The following is a 21,636-nucleotide window of genomic DNA, read 5'->3' as shown; positions in this document are numbered from 1 at the left end:
TCAAACTCCGCACAAACAGAACCCTTTTACTTTCGACTAACGAGTACACCGTAGAGGCGTTTCCACAGAGCCTTCTTAAGTGCACACTACTTGGCTGCGCATGCCTCTTTCTGCATTGATATATTACAGGATTATTTGCCTGAATGTGTATGTGTAACAGAAACCTGACTGCGTGAGTCTTCTGGGCCTGCAGCAGTAGCTCAAACCTTTCCCAACAGCTATAATATTATTCCAGTGTGACCGAGTTTCTGACCATCCAGGTGGTGGCATATCTTCAGTTCATAAAACTTGTGTATCAGCTAATACCCTGCCTCTAAGTCAGGGCTCAAGTCAAGGGTACACACCCCCCTGCGTATTTTTTAAGAGGCCATGAGTGGATTTAAAACAATAAGAAACATCCATTATTATTTTCTTTATCTTCCGCTGCCAGGATTCGAACCACACTCCCCAAGTTAGCAGGCCAGGGTCTTCAGCACTGTACCATCTGCATCTGTTGAAATAGGCGCCGACAACCACAATCTTAAAGCAGACAGGCCAGGCCTGGATCTGCAGAGTAACGAAAGCTTACTTAATTTCATTGGCTGTTTATCAGCCAATGAAATTTGTTAATACTATTGAGTGGGTGCACTGGCACGAGAGCCGGTAGTGGAGTTTGGCCGTCTGGTCTGATTACTGTTTAGTAGTTTTATTTCCCTTTTTTCCGTATGCAGCAATATACTGACGGCTAAGCCTATGAGTGGGACCCCCTAGGGCAATAGTGCAAAGGACACGTAAGTTAACCCTGGAAACGCATGTTTTTCAGTTACAACTTGTGATGTTTGTTTCACGTAAAATCCCCTTTTAAAACACGTGCCCCTTTTGTATTGCTCATCGTAGCAGATGACGAGTGCGAGATGACACGTGCAAAGGTGGAATGCTTCTGAAACCTGACCCTCCGTGCTACGCGTGCCCCTCAACTCGCCCCTGCGAATACAGGGTGCAGCCGGGTATGAATGCTGATGGCGTTATGCATGCTTGGATCAGTATAACACATTTTTCAAAATGAGCTGTGGTGGTTTTCAAGCCTAGTTGTCCTTGTTTTATATTGTACTAAAACCAGAACTGCAGAATAGGTGAGAACATGCCTCCGTATGTTACCTTTTACTTAACACAACCATTGAGTGCAGACACGTTGTTCTGAATATTGAGTATGCAGTGGGCTTATTTTCCCATTTATTTAGACTTCATTTCGCTCCAGCGTGCCTCAAAAAACATCCCAAAAATGTAATGCTTTCCAATCAAATGATGTTATGTTATTCGATAAGCCCAGCCAGCGAAGGCTTTCACAACCATGACCCTGCAGCCTCTGACATTTTGCACACTGGCTGAAATTGTGATTACAATGATCCTGTAAAAAACTCATCATCATCTGCCCAGTGAATCATTTCCCCACATGTCAACACATTTATGAGGACCCATATTAATCCAATTATAGAAAGTGTATTTTGGCATATCTCCCCTGCAGTGAGGCATTCACTCTAGAGGAAAACTCTTGATAAACAACCACAATAACGAGCAGAATATGTGCCGAAGTCAGCAGTTTGCCTGTTGTGAATCCTGCAACCCAAACATACAGTGAACGCATTCTCAATGGAATGTGTGCTGCGACTGCAATGATAATGATAATGATGTGTTATTTATATAGCGCCTTAATCCAAAGCACTTGACAGAGCCCAGATTTACATACAATACATTCAATGTTGCGGGCAGGTGGTACACAGCCTAAGGCACATAGCGAAGGATCTATCAAGTTTTCTATCAAGTAGCACTAATACATTTTAGCACCAAATATGTTAATTCTTCACCACCGTCAGCGAGTCTATTAAGTGACATGAACGTCAATTTCTTAAAGCTTGACGCAGTGTTCTATTCATTTTATTTTGTATTTTTGCATGCATAAAATGTGCCGAGCAAGCCCCAAAAGGCATTAGATTATTCTATGTTGAGAGATGTAGGAAAAACACAATAGGCCAGATTCACAGAAGCGTTTTATAATGGAATCCCATAGAAAATGCTCTGTGAATCAAGCCCAATGTAGTTGTCACATGTATTACATAATGTGAAAAACAATAAACCTAAAATGTTAAATAAAAAAATCTGTCTGCAGGAGAAGAGGCCCTGGTACTGTTGGAGTGGAAATTTCACATTATAATTATTGTTTGCCCTATCCAGTGCCTTCTGTGGATGCCTTATGGTGACCATGGATGCCAACTTCATAAATGTATTGTTGGCGCCTCGGGGGCAGATGACATCAAATGACATCTGGCGAATGACATCTTGAGCAGGTGTGACACTGCATGAACATTGACCCCTTGAGGGCATCTTAGGAACTGTTGTCATATGACCATAGACCCAGATGGCATCACAGGAATTGACATCACTTCTTCTTATACACAATAAAGAGTTCAATAAACCAGGGTCACAGAGTCAGTAGATGGCCTACACAAGAGCCACCAGCCCCAAATCAACAGATAGGTTTCGTTAACATGGAAAGCCACCCACACTGGGCTGCCCTCATAGGAGGTAATGGGGTTTTTAGAAGAAAGAAGCCATAACACTTTGGCACTGAATAACAGCAGGATCAGTGGTATGTGCTCTACCTTTTCCAAATTTAAAAGTTGAGTTGTGAACCCTCTCCATGCCGCATGGTCATTGCTGGTTAAGTGGTGGAGCGCTCAGTGTTCTGTGTCAACTGATGTTTTCTCTAGCTTGGTTGTACCACAGGAAATGCAGTCTACTGTGGCCACATGTGTGCAGTAGCCCCTAGCAAGCACACAGTGCAACTGATGTCACTTCCGGCGCGGTCACTTCTGACAAGGTCACTTCCGGCGAGGTCAGTTCCCGTTGCCTATGCTAATGAGTCCCCCCACTTCTTTTTTTAGGACTTGACCCCTGCTCTAAATCTCACTATGCGGATGCAAGCTTTATGTGACCATCTGGATTTCTCTGCCTCAGTAACAAATCTAGCCTGATTCATGGAATTATCTGTGAATAAATGCAGATTTGCGCACCATTCTGCCCGATAATCCCTGTTAGAGGTATGGGAATTTTCACGCAGAATGGCGCGCAAATCTGCGTTTTACGCGCAGATAATTCCATGAATCAGGGGCATCATTTTTTAACTATCTACCGTCCTCCTTAGTCTGATCCACTTTTTACAGATTACTTGGTGGACCTGGTCGCTGATCTACATTTTAAGTTTTCAATCCACTTGTGGCTGGCGATTTCAATTTTAAATGTAAGGATTCTGGCACTCAGTCTGTCCCTCATCTTTTGGCAGCCATGGCTGACTTAGGACTTGTACACTTGGTACATGAGCCTACTCTTAAATTGGGTAATACACTTGACATGATCTTTCCTCTGACCAGAATACCTCAGTTTTCTCGGCGTTGGGGATAGACTGGACTAGCCCCTCTATCATTACCTTTTCTATGAGGATAGGTTTCTAAGGTATATGTGGCACGCTACGTGTGCCACGAATGTGGCTTGTACAATTAATACCTTATGTGTCTCTGCCCCATGACCTGTCTGTCCTCGCTTCGACTTTTAATACGGCCGCTGACCGTTTTGCCTCCCTCATTGTCTGTAGGCAGCAGACTCGTCCATCAGAATCGCGGTTCACAGAGGACCTGGAGTTAGCTCGGTTGAAACGTAGACAAGCGGAAAGGCAGTGGTGGAAAACATACTCTCCTTAGTCAAAGATTTACTTCGCCAGGTCACCAGTGCCTACCATATTGCCATTTCATCAGCTAAATGCAACTACTACAGTCTTTAAATTGAAAAAGCCCTTAATCAGTCGAAGGAGCTTTTTTAATGTTGTCTGTTCCCTATCTTCTGGCTTGTCCCATCAAACATCGGCTATACCATCACAGTCCTTGTGTGATTCCCTTTCTTTTTCTATTCACGAAATCTCCGATATTGATGATAACATTGTTTTTTCTGGGCTTCAATCTGCCAATTTTATTGCAGACACTTCACCTACAGTACAGGCGCAATTATGGTCTGGTTTTGCCTCATTTACTTTGGAAGTTATTGTAAGGGATACAAAAAGGATGAACTCTGCCTCGCCCCCTGACCCTATTCTTGTACTTCCTCACTCTCATCTGGGACTTTTCTCTTTTTTTGTGAAGCAGATAGCTCAGGGCCTTTGCCTGTGTTGTTCATAGCAGAATGAAAACTATTAACACTAAAGATTGCCAACCCGTAGCATTCATTTGAAAGTTGCATTCTCAAGTACAAGTTCACTGATCAATAGTTTACCCTGAAACAGATGTGTTAGCAGAAGGTATTCCAAGTAGGATTTCCATTGGTAAATTAGCCTTCAAATTAGACAGTGGCATATTAAATATAGGCCATGACTTGTGGTCTGTGCAGTGCACCAGTTTATAAATGATACCGGCTACGATAAGAATATGAAAGACTCTAGGTGTTGCACTTAAGCAGTTGCTGGCCTACTCTTGGGTTAATCTGCCTACGAAGCATTCTTTTCCAACCACCTCCCCGAATTGCAAGTTAGTAGTCCAGATGACAGAAGACAGTAGGGAGAAACCTGCTCTTTCTACAGCATTGAACAGTTTTCAGGTCCAAAGTTCCAGGACAGTATTTAGGCCCAAAAGTGAGCGAATGCACTTGTAAAAGAAATTAATGTGCTTCAAAAAACGGATCCAGAGGCAAGAGAAATGGTCATCTGAGGAACTGTGCACTTGGAAACTCTTTAAATGCAACAGGTGGGTTGGCATTAAAACCTGTCTCAATACGAGCAGACATATGTGCTTTGCTAGCAGGGTGCATTGCGATGAGGGCAGTAGGGAGGCTGTGAAATCTTACAACACCCAGTTCCGAGTACATTACACGTGACCAACCTACATTCTAAGCATTTTCCAGCAGCAAGGAGTGGTATATTTTGGTTCATTCATTTCAAATATGTCTAAATAACTCTTTCCGTCATGGTGTCTGCACAGTAACCCTAGGGAGCCTGCCGTTTTCTATAGATTTGGTGTCGGGAAAAGCAGACCGAGGTTTACATGTCTTCCGTCTGCTCTCCTCACACACACGCACGCATGAACCCACATCCCAAAAAAAACACGTTGCCTACAACCCAGCAGCTGGGACTAAACTGTTCATGTCAGGATGCCCGGTCACATTCTCAAAACCATTTTGGGCAAAAGTGCAAAGATGCGCTGTGCCAAAAAAGGTGCAGCCCAATTCACAAAGGGCATCTGAATGAACACATCGAAGATGGCCCTTTTTCATCCCTTTGTGCATTTGTGCAAATAAAGTGGCATTTCTGGGCATTTAAAAGAGCATCTCGAATGTACAAACGGAAAGTGACTTTAAATATTCAGAAAGGAGGGTCCTCCTCCTGCACCTTTTGAAAGAGGCACAGGGTGAGGCGCAAATCATGACAGGGTCATATTTGACCTTGTCATGTTTTATTGTTACGTGTCACAGCCATGGTTTAAATTACAGCTGCCACACTTGCATTTCCATCCCCCAACCAGGGATGATTTTTTTTTTCTCGGCCATTTCACCAAGATGGGCCCTTTAATGGCCCATCTCAGTGAAATGCGCTCCCAGCAAAGATGTGTTTGCTGGGAACCTGTCTTACATTAGTGTCAGGGGCACGGTCCTGACACTGATGTATGCAAGTGGATGGACAGCACATCTTAACGCTACTGCCCAGCCCCTCCCGAAGTGTGCAGGTCACTTTTGCGAATAAGATGACCTGCACTTTTGAGGACTGGTTATTATCATTACCATTGCCAACAAATGAATTCTCCACATTTCCCAATTTGGCCATGATACCATTGACGCAAGAACAGTCTATCCATTCCTCAACATTACTGCTGGGAAGCGCCTATTACATTAGAAATGACTACTCGTCTCAAATAAGACCAGCCTTGAGAAAGACTGATCATAGGTCGAAACACATGTTGGCACTTGGACACTTGTAATTTTTCAATCCACACATGTGTCTGGAATATCGATTAAACGGTTCTAACCAACCCAAAATGAGACTTAACCTCATTGATGATATTAAAGCATCAGCACTGATAACTCACAGTAGTGCTCATCGCAGTTCAGCACTAATGAGCTATTATTAGACTGGCACATGCACATAGTTTGAGGTGTATAATCTTTTCATGGTGCTGAGTTAGACAGTTGTATATTCAGGCAGAGTGTCATGTACCTGCCTAAGAGGTCTTTCATCACTACATCTGTGCAAACTATTCTAGTTCCCCTGTGGACAAATCTGCCAGAGGTAGTGCAGAGGAATCTGTTATGTTATGTTATGTTATGTTATGTTATGTTATGTTATGTTATGTTATGTTATGTTATGTTAGACAAATTTATAGAGCGCACAAACACCCGAAGGCACCCTGGCGCTGGAATGAATACAAAGCTGCCAAACCACAAATTAACACAGCAAAGTTTTGAGCAAACGCCCAAAGGTAAGGTGGTCAGAGCTGTCATCCGCAATGCCAAGGGAGTGGCATGAATAGGTGTGAGTACTCTGTTTGTTTGGGACATAGTCAAAGAGCTATCCTCTACTGGTGAAATTGGTGAAAGGGAGCATGTTCAGAAATCAGAAGACTTCCCAACAGCTGGGCTGCCTCCTCTAGATTAGCTGGGCTGGCGTTGAGTCTGTTACACGGTAGACAGTGTGTCTATCCCTCAAACTATGGCTGTACTGGGAACTTGCCCCTATTTCTCAGGCAACATCTCCTGGTGGGCTTTTCTCTATAGGAGTATGTGCAGAGCGGATGATGTGATGCCAGGGGGGTTACTCGGGAAACCCTCTATAATACCATTATGGACCAGTATGCCCAAATAGGAAAGGTGGGAAGCAGGACACAGATTGAGAGCACTATGCCTGCTGGTGCTGTGGGGCAGAGGCTTGAAGAGTGGGAGACATAGAAAAAGCCTTTGTGGCCTTGTGTTTTCTAGTGTGGTGGGACGAATGAGGGGTAAGTGGACATGTATTAAATCGTATTAGTATTGTGCACTGCCCAACAGGGAAGTGCCTTCTTAGAGCTTGTAGATTTGGGCAGATACAGTCACATGACAGGATCACCAATGTGTGATTAGCCCTTCCCAACCCTATCAGCCTCTCTGTGAGAGCCCTCTCCCACGTTTGATGTATGGGGCAAGGAAGTCCCCTCTTTAAAAATAGTTGAGAGATGCAGTTACCTCACATTTACACCATCGACTTGTATCCTGGATGAGCAGACAGAAACCCCCTAACAAAATGTGTGCTCCCCTGCAAAATGATAGACTTTATTTTTCCCCCTCTCACTCTGCAGTACCTAATACTAACTCTAGATGGTGCTGCAAGCTAAAACAAATCATGCAATGGCATACCTCGACGTTGTCATGAACTCTCGCAATATTGTTTAAATGTCCCAGAAAATCGTACATTGTAAGTGAAAATATGTATTCGTTTTTTTGTTTACAGAGGAAGATATACCGAGACGGTTAATAGTTGTATACCTCTCTCTCTCTCTCTCTCTCTCTCTCTCTCTCTCTCTCTCTCTCTCTGTCTCTGTCTCTGTCTCTGTCTCTGTCTCTGTCTCTGTCTCTGTCTCTGTCTCTGTCTCTGTCTCTGTCTCTGTCTCTGTCTCTGTCTCTGTCTCTGTCTCTGTCTCTGTCTCTCTTTCTCTCTCTCGCTCTCCCCCCCCCCCCCTCAGAGCAGCTGCCTCACTTCCCAGACTGCGCAGAGTGTCTGTGATCCAGGAATGCATCTGACGCAGCAAGGTAGATGACTATGTAATGTCCCCGCTGCTTCTCTTATCGAATCATGGGGTTTCAACTAATGAACCCTGGGAGTTGTAGTGTTGCATAACTCCAATTCAACAACTTTCACTTAACTGCCAATGGTCTGCAAAAGGAAAGCTCAGGAGTGTACATGTGGTATCCCAGTGGTATCAATGAAGGCAGCAGAGTGGCCAGTTTGGCAGACACTCCTGTTGTGCCAGTCACGTTTTCCAGTGCCATCCTGGGCCCAGCCCCGGGCCACCACCATTAAAAATCTAGGTGTTACTACACTTACTATTGTGCATTTACTGGTGTGCCCTTTTTGTTAGACCATTCTCACTCTATCCAGGTGTCCCATATCCAGGTGTTAATACATTTAGGCGAATTGTGTAAGTTGGTCAGATCTCACACTTAGGAGAATTGTGTTCTAGCCCTATTTGAACTTGGGCCAATTGTGTTGGCCGGCCATATCTCACAATTAGGCAATTTTTGTTTTAGCCCTATGTGAATTTAGACAAACTGTATTAGTTAGCCATATTTCACAACCAGGGGAAAAGCAGGAAACGAACCGCCAACAATTATAGAAAGGTAGGCAATTCCGCCAGGAACCTCAACAACCGTAAGTAACACAGAACCCAGAACCAGATCAATTAGTAAAACTAATCTGAGGGGAAAAACTAGGACCCCTACTAAGTCCTGCCCATTATCTACCACCGCTCCACACAACGACCCGAGCCAACTCATGAAGGCTGCACACAGCGTGAGACAACCACCAAACACTGACCGGACTCAACCACTCTCAACTCCCCCTACTTTAACCACGGAAAGAAAACTCATTAGGAAAATAACACTGAGAGGAACCCAACCCAAAACCAACAAGGAGGACAGCCACAAAGAGACAGAAATACAGAATAACTAACACAGGAGGGCACATGCCCCTGTGGCCCCAAATAACCCCAGATCAAGAGAAGTCACTCGCAACAGAGACACAGCCTGAAAAAAAAAATACCAGAAGACCAGACCATGCCACACCAGAGAATCAGCCGATGCGAGAGAAAGCAACCGCACGCGTTAGCCAAAAGGGAACCACAACCGACCCCTACTCTGACATACTCCAAAACATCATCAGAACGAACTCACAGAACCATCAGAGGAATAGGAGCCACCCCCAAAACAACACTCAGATCACTCTACCGTACACCATATCTCGCAACAACCGGATCAACAGGGTATCAGGTAATAATATCGCCATATATATGGTCGCCGTAAATAATATCGCCGGGAAACTGTCGTGGCGATATTATTTGGGTGACAATATATAAGGGGACAGGAGCAAAACATTTTTTAAAAAAATTTAAAAAAAGAAAAAAGAAAAAAAAAAGTTTGGGGGTTGCGGGAGTGTCCCCCGCATTTTCCATGCAATAATATCGCCACAAAAAACAACCATTTTTCGGTGATATTTTTGCATGGCGAGATTTTTGTGGCGACATTATTACATGGAACCATCAACAGAACAGATACCCAAACACAACAGCAGGATACAAGGACCCCACAGGAAAAATGCAGAACAAATGGTAGAAGGAGAAGCTGCACCCTCACTCCATACATCACCAAAACTCAGGAGAACCGCCAACAACATCCAGAATCAGAAGAGGAGCCTGAAATGGCCATTAACCCAGTTATAAACCTAATCGACCTATTCAACGACGAAACAGGAATTACAGAACACTCTTGACAACCCAATGACGATACGGAGAACCACCAACAAAACCACCCAAAGATGCAAACCAGAACAAATCAATAGACTACAAAGAGAAAACTACATTGCAAGCTAATCAACGCCAGATCTATGTTAAAAAACGCAACCGAGATTGACGACCTAATCTGCGAGGGGGGAATTGACATCCTATTCATCACAGAAACCTGGCTAACTGAAAACTACAAAGTCATGCTACACAGCTGCCTACCTGATAACTTCAAATGCAAACAGGTGATCAGACAAGGAAAAAGAGGGGGAGCATTCTCAGTAGCCTACGAAGAACACCTACAAATTAAAACAGCAGAGCCTTTAAACACCCGGAATTGCGCATCCCTCATCCTCCACCTTACCACGGCCCGCAATCAAACCTCACATTCATACTCGTCTATAGGCCTCCAACCTACGACATTGCCTTCACAGACGCCTTCATAGAAGCAGTCACTAATCTAGCCATCAAACATGACCATATGATCATTCTCGGGGACTTCAACCTATGGTTCGATGAAAAGAACCCCAACTCACAGATAACCTTAACCAAGCAACTTGAGACCATGAACCTTAAGCAGATGGCGAAAGGAGCTACACACACAGCAGGGCACACCCTGGATGCAATATTTACCAAAAAAGCCTGATCACAACAGCACCTCCCATCCAAATACTATGGAGTGACCACCTCATCATCCCTTTTGTGATCCAAATACCATCAAACACATCCAAAAATCAGCTAAAATACCCACCAATTTTGAAAATAAACTGGAAAACCATCAGAAACAGTAACCTAGAAGAACAACTAGAAACCATGAAGCCCAGGGCCATATCATTGGACGTGACAGACATAGACAGAAAAGCAAACCTGATCCAGAAATGCTCCCAATGTTCCCAGCTCGCCTCAGGGAAGCCTTGGAAAGGTGTAGCTGGAGAATGTGGATTTTGGTTTCATCTGAACACAGGCGTACATGGCTTATGGCAGTGCCCTGAACGGTTAACCCAGGTGTTCCTTTTATGCAGGAGGCTGGAGGTTTCAAAGAAGGTTTCTCCTCTGCCCACTTTAGAGTCTCATGCAGGCCAGTTTAGAAGGCCTGGTTAAGTCCTCTGGATATGGGTCTACATATCACGACCCTTTTTCAAAACCATGAGGCAGGGTCCAGTCATTAAGAGGTACTCGCTGTAACGATCTCTCCGATGCCGAATCCACCCACCCACACTACCCAGACGGTGGGGCGCGGCACTTTGACAAAACAGCCCGAATCTGGCTGTTCAACTCCCCCTCCTGTAATCCTCCCAATGACACAACTTCCCTCACCACAGGGATCAATCCAAGTGCGTCATAGCCCCTGCCCCCGAGAATTCATCCTAATGCACCACATCACCCCCCCTGAAATTAACCCAACTGCTCCAAACCTCCCACCCCTGATATCCATCCAAGTGCGTCACACCTTCCACCCCCCAGGAATCAGTCTGATTATGTCACACCTATGCCCCACAGAATATCCATCTGAGTGCTTTACATTTACAACCTTTGAAGTCCACCTAAGTGCGTCGGATTCCCCAACCCTGGCATCCATCCAGTTGTATCACAATTTCCATCCTTGAGATCTGTCTATGTGCGTCACATTTCCTACCCATGGAATTCATCTAACTGTGTCACCTGTGGCAGTCCTAGTCTTCGTCTCCCCCTTGGTGGCCTGTTCTATTTTTTACCTTAATTGTTACCTCAGTAGTCATGATTCCTGTACTTCTCCGGAATTCGTTAAGCTGTCTGGCCCTGTTCACAAGCCCTGTTTTGGCGAGGTGATATGCTCACTGGCCTAAGGGGAACCCATAGGGAACGGTTAGTCGTCTTCCTCAATGGCCTGCGGGTGCTGTCTATTATCTAATGGGGAGGGTCTGGCGCATTACTCCTGTTCACTTATTGGCAAGCATTGGAGGTACTCCTAGGCTGAGAGTCACCCTTTCCTGATTTTACCTCCCCCTGTGCCTCCTTCCCATGACTAATCGGATCGGGCCTGCCTGCTTCTCCTGTTTCTTAGTGGTACCTCTTTAGGGGCGTGGTGGTGGGGGCATCTCTGTTTAAGGTCTCCCTTCCCAGTCCTACCCCTTTTTCCTCAATTGTTAACGTGCTACTTTCCTTATTCAGTACATGGCCGGTTAAGGGGTGTGCAGGCATTGTTCAGTTGGCTTCATTGTGTTCTGAGCTGAAGAGACAGGTTTTAAGAAGTTTTCTGAATTTTGTATGGTCCTCCATATTTCTCTGGGAAGGGAGTTCCATAGTTTCCCGGCTGAGCAGGAGAATGCTGACCCACCCAATTTTTTCTGTGTATTGTTTGGGTCCTAGGTGGATGTCGTTGCAGGATCTCAGGGTTCTGTTTTATTTGTAGATGGAAAGTTTCTTTTGAATAAATGTGGCTCCCTGGCCGTGAAATGCTCTGTGCATTGTGCACATTGTTTTGTTTTAAAAGTGATTATTTTTTTGTCCGGGAGCCAATGCAACATTCTAAGAGCTGGTGTGATCTCCTCTGTTGAGTTTAAGTAGCAGTCTGGCTGCCGCGTTTTGTCTTCACTGCAGTTTCCATACTAGGTAGTCTGGCATTCTGAGGTATATGCTGTCAGCATAATGTATCATGGACATGATGTGGGACATGATGGCCAGTGTTTTGTGGGTGAATGGGAGGAATGGTAGTCTTTCTTTTAATCATTTATAGGTTGAAGAAACCCTTCTGGATTATCATATTAACTTGGGCTTCTAGTGTTCACCAGTTGTCCATGATGATTCCAAGGGTTTTTACAGCTGCACAGTGACGGTGGGTTTCCTAGCTCTATGGGCCATAGGATCCACTGATTGCTTTCTCTGTCTTTAGGTGTAATCATGACTTGTTTAGTTTGGGTTAATTTTGAGTTCATTGAAGTTCATCAATTGGTAGAGCTCTTTGAGACACTCTATTAGGGGTGCCTTCTCTTCTTGTATGCCGCTGTATTTGAAGATGATTTGTGTATCATCTGCTTAGTTATAGCATGTCAGTCCGTGTTTTCTAATGCGGTTGATTAGTGGTGTCATGTAGATGTTGAAGAGTAGCAGTGATAGCGATGACCCTTGGGGTACTCCACAGGTGGTGTCCCTTGGTGTGGATTTGAAAGGTTTTAACCAAACTGTTTCTGTTCTTTCCGAGAGGAACGATTTGATCCAGCAGCGCTCTGTCAGTGAGCCCAATTTATTCCAGTCTTTTTATTAGGATGTTGTGATTTACTGAGTCAGAGGCAGCTGAGAGATCCAGTAATATTAGTGCTGATTTGGTGTTTGATTCTGCGTTCATCTTTAGATCACCCCATATTGAGATTAATGCTGTCTCCGTTCCTCTCAAGGGTCTGAAACCTACTTGTGCTTGGTCCAATAGATGGTCATTTTCCACCTGCCCCAGTAGTTGTTCATAGATGTAGGTTTCTAATATTTTTGCTGGGTTACGAGATTGAGATTGGTGTATAGTTTGAGTGGTTTTCCACATTGCCCATTGTGTCCTTGAGCAGAGGCTTGATGTAGGCTGTTTTGAATGCACTTGGTATTCTCTCTGTTGTGAGTGATTGATTGACAAGGAAGGTAGTTTTCCGATGGTGTGTCTTATGCAAGGATAGATTTATAGATGTCTGGAGGGCAGGGGTCCAATGGCAATGGCGACCTATTTTAGTGAAAAGCTCCCGCTCCAGCACGGGAGCAGAGAGCTTTCAATTTGAATTTGAATAGGGCACCACTGCCACACCAGCATGGGGCAGCCTTTGAAAGGCAACTATTAAAGTGAAAAGCTCCCTGCTAGTCGAATATGATTTTGGCGATTTTTTATTTTTACTTTTTTCAATTTGGCTGCAAATATATGCAATGGGCGGCCCTCTACAGTCCCCCCACATACCCTCTATCTTAACTATCACGATTACCCACCCCCCACATATATCTTCTGCCAAATTCGATTTAAAAAATGTATTGAATTCCTATTCCACAAATTCTTCCATGATGTAACCTCCCTTTCCCCTTTTTTACGGTCTGCAAATGAAATGGTGCTGTTTGCTTGAAATCTCTAAAAGAGCACTGAAACCAATGTGCATGTTGTCGTGGTGCAATATGCTTTAAAAATAAAATCAGAGCTCCCCCTGCCTTTAGAAGAGGAGTGGGTAGTGCGCTGATGTGATCTGCGCTTCACCGGGGAAGTGCTCAGGTTTCTGACACATGCACAGTAATGAGGGAAAAGTGCAAGCTGAACGAAGGATGCCATGAATTCTTAATCAATATGCTTAATTAGGCTGTTTATTAACAATAACCATCATTCATGCAGAGTGACCACAAATCAAATTGTCCTTATAGCTTTTAGAAATATTCTGTTAACACATATGTAAAATGGGCCACTTTAAACCAGCTGCTCCCATTTATGTTTGTTTAGCGACTGTATGGTGTATGCCCACTTGCAGCTGTGTTTGCCACATGCCTCATCCTCTCCAATCAAGAGTGCATAAGTCATTGCGGTATTACTCTTCAAAGAGATTAAATGGTTTACCAGCTCATCCAGTATATAAATGCACACAGATCTGTGCAGCATGTGCGTCAACCAACTGATTGGTCCACCCTTCTATCATCTGGCCAATCACAAGTCGGCAGGTGGTAGCTGGCCCACATCACGCAGCCCTCACCGAGGGTCCCTGTCTGGCCCTGTGCGGGCCTGGCTGGACTGGTTGTGTCCACCTGTCTTCTTCCACCCCAGCACATCCCTCTGAAATCAACTGGACTTGTGGCTGTTGGTGACCTCTCCTGTCTGGCAAGGCTTCAAGGCATACTTGCAATCCTTCTTGTGAGTAGCCAACTCAACTTTTTCCTGCTTCACCGTGACTTTTACATCTTACTACTGTTGATTCATGTGTTTTCTAGTGTGCCTTCCCTGGAATTTGAATCTAGGCATTTTTACATCTTGCTACTGTTGATCCATGTGTTTTTAGTGTGCCCGGCCTGAAAATCGAATCTAGGCGTTTTTACATCTTGCCACTGTTGATTCATGTGTTTTTAGTGTGCCTTCCCTGAAAATCGAATCTAGGCGTTTTTACATCTTGCCACTGTTGATTCATGTGTTTTTAGTGTGCCTTTCCTGAAAATCGAATAGGCGTTTTTACATCTTGCCACTGTTGATTCATGTGTTTTTAGTGTGCCTTTCCTGAAAATCGAATCTAGGCATTTTTACATCTTGCCACTGTTGATTCATGTGTTTTTAGTGTGCCTTTCCTGAAAATCGAATCTAGGCGTTTTTACATCTTGCCACTGTTGATTCATGTGTTTTTAGTGTGCCTTTCCTGAAAATCGAATCTAGGCGTTTTTCCATCTTGCCACAGTTGATTCATGTGTTTTTAGTGTGCCTTTACTGAAAATCGAACTAGCCAATTTTACATCTGCAGCCATTTTTCTGGGTCTAGTTATGTAAAGTGCGCCTCCCCTTCCCCCTCTCACTCCCCCTCCTCTCCGTCTTTATTATCTCTTGCACTTATTTTGTTTTTGTGCGTCTTACCTTACCCCTCCCCTATCCTTTCTTCAAGTTTAGCTCTTGCGTTTTGTAACGACCGTCAGGCATGTGCAATATTCCTGTCATATGTTGTAACAGCTTTGTATTCCTCCTGTATTATGTTGCACCGCTAAACACATTGCACTTGCACATTCTGAATATCCCAACGCTTATTAAGAATGTTAATCCTTGTCTAGCTTCTTGCCCTCCCTGCATTGGAGCACTTGGAAATGCTTGGTTAAGTGTATAGGTGTTATATAAATGACCAATAAATAAATAACTGAGGTACCTTACAAATGATATTCAACTGATCCATTCTGTGGGTTCACCTTCAGAAGGAGAGGTAACATAAATAAGTGTTGGCAAACATGTAGTTCTGGAGGGAAAGTGGTGTAAAATCAAAAAGTGATGGATGCCATGCTTTGAATTAATTATAATCACTTTGATTCCCCTGGTCGCCCATCTGTGTCATTAGAGAACAGCACCAGCTGTATGCAAATCCACCTTTTAAGCCATATCCCAGCAGCAGACTATCATCACCAAAAGAGTGCAGGCCAAAGCGTCACCCACAGGCACGTGCCTGTGATTTCACTTCTTGTGATGTCACCCACTGCGTTATTTCCTACGGCACTCGCTGTATCAGATATCGCTATATAAGGTCGGGCACCTGGGCCTGTGGGTATATTTATCTCTAATTGGTCCATGTAATAAGCGCCAGTGCTGCTAAGATCAGCCGTATAAGGGGACGCCGCCGCTCAGCCCTACCTCAGCGCTGCAGGTGGGGTAATATCAGGGTCCAATCGCAACATTCTGAAAGGGACACCATCATTATTTTATGTTACGCCACCGGGTGGGGTTAATATAACCAATCGACTCCCTAGTGGCAGCTGGTCACAAGACCGTGTTTTAAAGGCCGCCAATAAAAAACACTACTGGCAGCATTGCTACTCTGCCCCCGTAGCTAGTGGCGGGGGCAAGAGTTTGGAAGGTTAACAAGTAAGTGGTAGTGAAAGTGCAGGCTCCCCATTGCCTGCATAAGAACCCTAAAAGGGTCATTCCAGGGGCCACTGGTCGAAGTGTACGAAAAGAAGTAGTGGAACTATATTCCCTGCTAGCTTGCCCCCGCCCCCCACAAACGCCATCACCACGTCCCCTCCCACACGCAATCCAACCCCCAAACAAACGCACCTGCTGTTAAGGGAACGTTCAATGCAGGGCACTGAAGTGCAAGTTTAAACTTTTTCCTACATCTTTATTTTAAAACAGCACATTCTAGAATGGTTTATTTTTAAAATGAAAGTACAAGAACAGTAAAACGTAATATAAAAAGTAGAGGAGCACAACTCCCAACCGCTCTCACCCACTTGGACCACTGGCCAGAGGTGGCATTATTTGCCAGCAGCATTTCCGAAAATGGACTTGTGGCAAATATTGGTTATCAGTATCTCAATTCTCCAGTCAATGGATTGTGGGAGTTGTCCTCATGTTTAACTTTTAAGAACCCGGGCTGTATTAACCTCTACACGCTGCGTTTCAAGCAGGCCAATGGGTGCATTTTCCAGCTCTCTTCCACAATACTGGCTCAGTGCAACTTTTCTTCTGTTTTCAGTCGCCTCAATGAGCATGGGTCATGCTAGTCCTTTTTCTGTCTTTATGACGGTTGCATCTTAGAGGGGAAAAGGGACTAGTGAGTCCTGGTGGGGATAAGCAACTGAAAACAAAGAAAAGGTACCCTTGTTTTCCCTTCTGGAGCTCATGGGTGCTAATGGTGGTAATACAGATTTTCCATACTAACCATTGGGAAAGTCATGATTACCGTTTTTGTGCTAGGAGATTTTCTTTCAATAGGGTGCCACCGCCACACCAACACAAAGGAGCCTTGAAATGATTCCCTGAGCTGACACGGTGGTGGAGCCAGCCAAAAATACTTTGGGTGGAGTCTGAGGTGGCAGGATGACATTTTGTTAAAGCTTGCCATTGTAGGGAATATTAAAATCACCTGATATAGGCGTTTGTCCTCTACCAGTGTACGTTTGCTACTGCTGCCATGTTAATGAATGTTTAAATGTAAATAGCCTGCTCTACCAGGTGAGAAATCTGACAGCATCTTGGTAGCACCCATTTCCCATCAGAGCCCACGGCTTAGCACTCGGACAACAAGGCAGAAGGCCTCATCACGAGTTGGGCTGTAGCCTGTAAATGTGGCAGTAACGGTATTACCACCGTATTTAAGGGCTGGACCTATCACGAGTTAGGCTCTAAATGGGCTATTTTACCTCCAGCTTTTTTCTGGAGATGAAAATCCCATTTAGTGCCCTGTATTACTGCCGCCTGTATTAGTGTGCGTTATTAGCGCTGAAAATGCCCAATTGGATCCAATGAACCCACCCGTGATCCAGCGGTAATACCGCCAGACTGGTGGGTGCTAACACTATTACAGTTGGGTGGTATTACAGCCGGGATACCACCCTATACATGATGAGGCCCAGAGCCTTACCTTCTGCCTGCAACCTCCTCAAAGTGGGAGGCTTAAGCCCTCCCAAACCAGGCTCTGGTGCCACGTTTAAGTGAAAAGCTTCTGTGTTGCTGAATCCGGCGGCACCTTCGCGTCCGAGGGAGGAGGCGCCACATTTTGTATTGCCCTGGGAAGCTGCCAGAGCAAAAGCCATCCTGGGCTGCCAAAAAAACTCCCCTTTTCCCAGATGCCACATTATATTTTTCACAGTAGGCCCATGGAAGTAGTTGGATGTTGTTCACAGCTTTAGTATATCTCAAGATTGATAATGCACATATAGATGTCAATAGGCACACTTTTGTATCTGTGTTTATGGACTGTACATTTGCGTCAGTATAGATACATACATAAAATATGTGTGCATCCATGTGTATGTGATGTTAATATGCATTTGTATTGTGCAAATCCATCACTGGTGTACTTTAAAAGCTCTACGCCTTTCCGTGGCGTATTGTGCCCCCACCTAGGAAAACCAGACCTAAGTCTGCCGGATGGGAGATCACGAAAAAGAGTAAGGTACGAGGGTGGGAAAAAGAAAAGGAAGTTGCAGACGGAGGGAAGGAATGCAGCTGGGGAAAATGTTTGGTATATTGATGCGTGCTAGTACAAAATACATAAACTCACTTCTAGAGATAGGCGATGTAATAATGTATGTACTGTGATAACATAATGATTCTCTTCCCAATGCAGCTTTGGACTAGCATAAGATAAACATTCTGTAGTATTGGATGCTTGAGGGGCTCCAGAGCATGCTGTTTCCAGACATATCCAGGTGACTGTGAGTGTGTGTGTGTGCATCGTGCATGCACACGTGTGTGTGCGCAAGTTATCCTTATCCGCAACCATATCAACAGAAATCCATGTTATTAGTGTGTGCACGAGTGTGCATACATTATCATTACCAATGACCACGAATGCAGAAATCCTCTATGCGTGTGCATGCATTATCCTTATCTATGCCATTTCTGCAGCAGTATGCATCATTGTGTGAGGGTGCATGTGTTATCCTTATCCGTGACTTGTATGTTTTACTGCAGTGGTGACCCTATATGAAGAGCTTATAATAGGTACATATTTACCCTATTGGGGAGCCAGCTTTTGAATGTGACATACTTGTGGGAATTGTATGTTGTATGAAATGGTGACAAGCAAATTATTATGGCGGTTGCTTGTTATGAAGAGTTAATAATTCCTAAAGGTTTACCACACAGAGTCCACTACAAGATGGCGAGAATAGTTTCACACAAATGTTAGTCACGTTATGCGTAACATCATTACAGCACGCTTGCGGTCAGCTGACTGAGCTGTTTCATTAATGCAGAGCGTGGAGCAGGCAGCTGGTTTTTTAGACTCTCTGCTCCATCGCTCGCTATACACGATCAACGTAAGATCTGGGATCAAGTTTAAGGGGGTGGGGATCCAGTTGATAAATACTTCAACAGTAATCAGGACTTTACTTCACTTTAATCATTTCTAGTGGACTGGAGGGATGCGCTTACCCTATTTGATGGAGAATGTGTAATCATCCTTTTCCTGATGAACACATATTAGGCCTCATCGCGAATTGGGTGGTATCCTGGTGGTTTTACCGCCGGGATACTGCCACATTTAAGGGTTACCACCAAACTCGTGATCAGGCCGAATAAGTTGGACAAGCTAGGTCTGAATTTTTTGATCTGGTATTATATTGAGGCTGCCACAGCTATATGCATGGTTTGTGGGATATGTTTCTTTTAGTTACAGGTTGAGGAAGTGTGTGGCTTAATGAGAAAGTGACGTATTTAGTATGAAATCAGGTCAGTCACTTTATACAGATTGAATTGAGTTAAATTGAATGGGTATAGTTTAATGCAGCCCTGATTTAGTTTTGTATCTATCATTTCAGGAAGCAAGGCTCTCATTCCCCTGAAGAAGGATCTGTCATCCCAAAATGCGTTGGTCAACATTAGCACAGGCAAGACTAGTACAAAGGATATGTCATCTATCTGGAATTCTATTTAAACCTAAAGAAGAAGCTTTGTCGATTGAGGTAGTTTATGATGATTGTAAAGATGTTTAAATGAAGGTTCTTCCACACTAGGGCCATATGGTTGGCGAAATCAACGTATGTTCGTAAATTTTGCATTAGAAATTGTGCTGATTTTTTGTAAATTAACCAATGTGTAATGTTATATAGCTTCTTGATTAAGGTGTCAGTATGTTGACCTTTGAAAAGTAAACGTGTTTAATATATGTTTGAAACCTCGTTTGGGTATTTTGCCTATCATGTGTGCTTAAGTGTTTCTCGTTAGGTTGTAATGAGCATTTTTGCAATGTGTTCCTGTAGGCAAGGACTAAACCATGATCACTGTAAGTTTGTGAATACTTTGTTAGAGTCTCTAGAATGTTGACAAAAACTGTTGTGCGTCCCCACATTGATTGATATTTATATCCTTATACGTGCCCATGTCCACTGAAATCTGCATGTGTGTCCGTCCGTATGTGCAAGAATCATCAGAATCCATAGGCATTTGTGTGTATCCGCTACAAATAAATAAATATTTTTGAAAACGTAAAAAGTGAATGTCTTCAGTTTGGCTGATTTGATGTTTGACATTTGCACACTAGTTCCTGGATTAAAAGGCTTCCTATCTGCCAAAATGCTCTAAATATGTAATTAGACAATTTTGAGATATGCCTCCTGATAAGGTGTTTATTAGGGTTCATGAAAAAACCCAATTGCCCATTCTTATTTCACGGGGAAACATTTTGGAAAGCTTACCAAATTGATCCTGTGTGTTTAGAAAATGATGTATACCATCTTTACTGAACTTAATTGATATGGCGTGAGGAAAGGTTATGTAGGGAAATATTTTCTCACTTTCCTATGAAAAGTGTTGTGCAAAGTTGAACTAACATATTTATTAATTTAAAAAACTTTAGTTAAGGTGATCAGATTTAAAGCAACAGAATCCTTGAAATTTAGCAGATATGGGAAGTGATGATCATCTTAACTCGGCGTTACAAATAAGAGGTTTGTCACGAGCCCCCCAAACTGGAAATCTTGGGAACAATATATTAAAAAATGAAAACGTTATTTAGAAAACAAAAAACGCATTTTGTATTCAGCCTACTCCCATTCATTTTCCAACAGAGAAAAAAATGCAGCATTTAAACAGCCGCAATGCAAAAAAAAATGCTGGGCAGATTTGGACCAAATAAGAAATGACTTTTGCACAAAGCGTTGACTCAATTTCCTTAACCTATTTGGGGAGAATTCATCCGGTAGTTTTTAAAATATTCAACAGAGTATGGGGCGCCCTGACTCCTTTAAACCTTCATATCACCTTTGGTGCTTTGCAGCAGAGAGGCTAATAACATTTGACTTGCTGGATGGATTTGGATGAAATTTTCCAAGCAAAAGCGTTGTCAAAAGCCCCCCACGCCTCCCCCCACCAACTGGAAATGTCAGGAACAATACATTAAAAAAGAAAACATTATTAAGAAAACAAAAAAACACATTTTGTTTTCAGCCTTCTCCCAATCAGTTTCACATAGAGAGAAAGTGCAGTTTTTGAGCAGCAGTGCGCGAAAACTGCTCTTCAGATTTGGACCAAATAAGAAACAACTTGGGCACAAAGTGTTGACTTAATTTCCTTGACTAGGTTGAGGTAAGTCATTTTTTAATATTCGACAGCAAAGGGGGTACCCCATGCTCCTTTAAACCCATATATCGGCCTTGGTGCTTTGGAACAGAGAGACTGAGAAAGGCTTGCAACTGGATTTGGATGAAATGTTCCAAGTAAAATTTTTGTTAGCACCCCCCAATCTGGAAAATTGGGAGCAATATATTCAAAAATGAAAATGTTATTAGGAAAACAAAAAATGCATTTTGTTTTCAGCCTGCGCCCATTAATTTTCCCATGGAGAAAGAGTGCAGTTTTTGAACAGCCATAGCATGAAAACCGCTGGGCAGATTTGGACCAAATAGCGTTGAGTTATTTTCCTGGACTGGTTTGAGTAAATCCATCCAGTAGTTTAAAACATGCATATGTTTTAAA

General features: G+C 43.6%; 1 protein-coding gene and 1 long non-coding RNA gene across 4 annotated transcripts in view; one reads left to right on the top strand and one right to left on the bottom strand.

Moving 5' to 3' along the window:
• Window positions 1-21,636, bottom strand: part of DGKI (diacylglycerol kinase iota) — a 1,316,934-nt gene that overhangs the window by 857,631 nt on the left and 437,667 nt on the right. The window lies entirely within an intron of this gene.
• Window positions 520-20,143, top strand: LOC138513690 (uncharacterized). 2 transcript variants are annotated; one of them, XR_011281794.1, is made up of 4 exons: window positions 520-770; window positions 877-986; window positions 18,287-18,368; window positions 19,482-20,143. It is a non-coding gene; the product is annotated as an uncharacterized lncRNA (long non-coding RNA). The 2 variants fall into 2 exon arrangements; XR_011281795.1 differs by lacking the exon at window positions 18,287-18,368 and having other exon boundaries at window positions 528-770.

Source organism: Ambystoma mexicanum, chromosome 12 (assembly GCF_040938575.1).
Source record: "Ambystoma mexicanum isolate Mex_15411 chromosome 12, UKY_AmexF1_1, whole genome shotgun sequence".
Classification (NCBI taxonomy): Eukaryota; Metazoa; Chordata; class Amphibia; order Caudata; family Ambystomatidae; genus Ambystoma; species Ambystoma mexicanum.
The sequence above is the reverse complement of the archived record's forward strand: the minus strand, read 5'-3'. Positions and strand labels throughout refer to the sequence as shown.